Consider the following 3,333-nt stretch of genomic DNA (forward strand, 5'->3'; position numbering starts at 1 on the left):
TAGGAAGAAAGGGAGACATACTATTTCCTAAAATCTCATGAATAGCAGTGGAACACTGTCTGATAGCACCAGAATATTGAATATTGAAATATGATGAAGAGAACCAGAATGTTGTCAGATATTAGGGTTGGAAAGTGAGCCCCTCAGGCTGGAAGGCACTCAAAATGTGATTAGGAAAGAGCTGCCTCCTCAAAGAAAAATTGACTGTGATGATGCAAATGGAGTAAAGTTTTTGGGACCTTCATTTGCTGATGGGACACAACTTAAAATGAGGAGAAACAGCTGTAAACATCCATTAGTAATCGGAACATCACACTCATCATCAAAAAGAACATTTCAAGATCTCTCTTGAAGTACAATGTTGTTTGTGATAGGATAATACCCATATGCCTACCATGAAGACCTGGTGTGGTACTTTGGGTTAATACACGGTACTGCAAAGGCAATTGAACTGCAAGGTCAGTGGTTCAAGTTCACTGGCGTCTCTTTGGAAACCCTATATAGGGTCACTATGGGTCAGAACCAACTCGACAGCACTTAACAACAACAACAATGAAGACCAGTTAATACAACTATTATTTAAATTTATACACCAACCACCAAAGCCAGTGATGATGAAATTGAAGAAGAATTTTATTAACTTCTTCAGCCTGAAATTGATCAAACATGCTATCAAGATGTATTGATAATTACTGGTGATTGGAATGCAGAGGTTGGAAACAAAGAGTAAAGATCAGTCATTGGAAAATTATGGCCTCTGTTATAGAAATGATCTGTGATAGAATTTTGCAAGACCAATGATTTTTTCATTGCAAATGTCTTTCTCTCCTCTCTATCTATATTTGAGTTTTTGTTGTGAATTATGTGATAGTTTACATGGGAGAACATTAGCTTTACATTCATCCTATCTTACTTTGTTTCATTGCAATGATTGCAATTCCCTACATGTATCATCAAACAGCCAAAGAGTACACCCTGTAAGCCTGACCCCTGGCTGTCAACACACAGCCAGAGTCCCCAGCTGCTCCATCTCTCCACATCATCATCTCTACCTTCATTTCTGGCATCACTGCTTCTCTGGATAGGATCCTGCACTCCGCTCTTCTCCCTTGATGGTCCCAGGGTCCGCCACTCCTGGACTACAAAATCAGCCACTCCCCTCCTTTTGTTACAAATATGTCTACCTTTACATTTCCAACAACCACAATCAGTCCTGATAGCAATTATTCACTATTGAACTGCAAGCATCTTATTCCCATCTCCTTTTACCAACCCTGTCCAGACAGGTTGGAAACCACTCAGTGAAGATTCTACCTTCCCCCGTGCCCTCTGAAACTGGGGTCCCTCTTGAAAGCTTGTAAGCTAGTCACTTCATGCATTTATAGTCCCGCTATTTTGGGTAGCCAATGTCTAAGTTGCCCATCCCTGTAAACCCTGTGTACCAAGGAGGTGGGAATGATCCTTGCTGTAAAGATTCATTCCCTGTTTTGAGCTACTACATCCACAAGCATAGGTCAAGTTCATCAAATTGTAGCAATTTACACTTGTTTCCTTTATCAAATTTCTGTTACAGGCTGGTCTGCTTGTCCTTTCAGTGGAAATTTCCCACCTCAAAATGTTCTGGATGAGGATCAGGATTCCACCTAAGGTCTTACATTGCAAATACATTTTTAAGCAACATAAAAGATGACTATGCACAAGGAACTCATCAGATGGAATACACAGAAATCAAACTGACTACATCTGTGGAAAGGACAGTGGAAAAGCTCCATCTCATAGCCTAAAGAAGACTGGGCAGGCTGTAGAACAAATCATCAATTGCTCATATGCAAGCTTGGGCTGAAGCTGAAGAAAATGAAAACAAGTCCATGAGAGACAAAATATGACCTTGAACATATCCCACCTGAATTTAGAGATCATCCCAATAATATATTTGATAAATTGTACACTAATGACCAAAATTGAGAAGAGTTGTGTGATGACTTCAAGAACATCATACAGGAAGAAAGCAAAAAGTCATTAAAAAAACAAGGAAGAAGAAAAAGCAAAAATGGATGTCATGAGAGACTCTAAAATTTGCTCTCCAGCATAGGGATGCTAAAGCAAATGGAAGAAATGAGGAGGTAAAAGAGTTGAACTGAAAATTTCAAAGGGCATCTTGAGAAGAAAAAGCCAAATATTATAATGAAATGCACTAAGATTTGGAATTAGATAAAAGTTAAGAACATGCTCAGCATTTCTCAATCTGAGGGAACTGAAGGAAAATTCAAGCGTCAACTTTTAGTATTGAAGAATTCTATGGCAAAATATTGAATGATGCAGAAAGCATCAGAAACAGATGGAAGGAATACACGGAGTCACGGTACCAAAAAGAAATGGTCAACATGCAACCGTTTAAAGAGGTATCACATGATCAAAAGCCAAGAACAAGGCTGTGGGAATTGGTGGAATATAAATTGAAATCTTTCAACAAGCTGATGTGGCACTGGAGGCACTCACTCATCTGTGCCAAGAAATTTGGAAGACAGCTAGCTGCCTGGCCAACTAATTGGGAAGAGATCCATATTTGTGCAATTCCAAAGAGAGGTGACCCAATCGAATGTGGAAATCATAGAACAATATCATTAATATCACATACAAGTAAACTTTTGCTAAAGATAATTCAATAATGGCTGCAACAGTATATTGACAGGGAACATCCTGAGGTTCAAACCAGATTCAGAAGAGGATGTAGAATGAGGGATATCATTGGTGACATCAGATGGATCTTGGCTCAAAGCAGAGAATACCAGGAAGATGTTTATCTGTGCTTTATTGACTACACAAAAGGTTTTGATTGTGTGGATCATGAAAAGCTATGGACAACATTGCAGAGAATGAGTATTCCAGAACACTTAATTGTGCTCACGAGGAACTTGTACATAGAGCAGAGACAATAGCTGGAATAGAACAAGGGAACACTGAATGGTTTAAAATTGGGAAATGTATGTGCCAGGGTTGTATTCTTTCACCATACTTATTCAATCTGTATGCTAAGGACAAAATCCAAGAAGCTGGATTAATGAAGAAAAACGTGTCATCAGGATTGGAGGAAGACTCTTTAACAACATGAGATATGCAGATGATATAGCCTTGCTTGCTGAAAATGAAGAGGATTTAAAAGACCATAGCCTTCGGTATGGGTTGCACCTGGAAGTAAAGAAAACAAAAATCCTCATCACTGGATTAATAAATTACATGAAGATAAATGGAGAAAAGATTGAAGTTTTTAAAGACTTCATTTTGCTTGGATTCACCATCAACACTCATGAAAGCAGCAGTCTAGAAATGAAG

The sequence above is a fragment of the Chrysochloris asiatica genome, unplaced genomic scaffold, assembly GCF_000296735.1.
Source record: "Chrysochloris asiatica unplaced genomic scaffold, ChrAsi1.0 scaffold00120, whole genome shotgun sequence".
Classification (NCBI taxonomy): Eukaryota; Metazoa; Chordata; class Mammalia; order Afrosoricida; family Chrysochloridae; genus Chrysochloris; species Chrysochloris asiatica.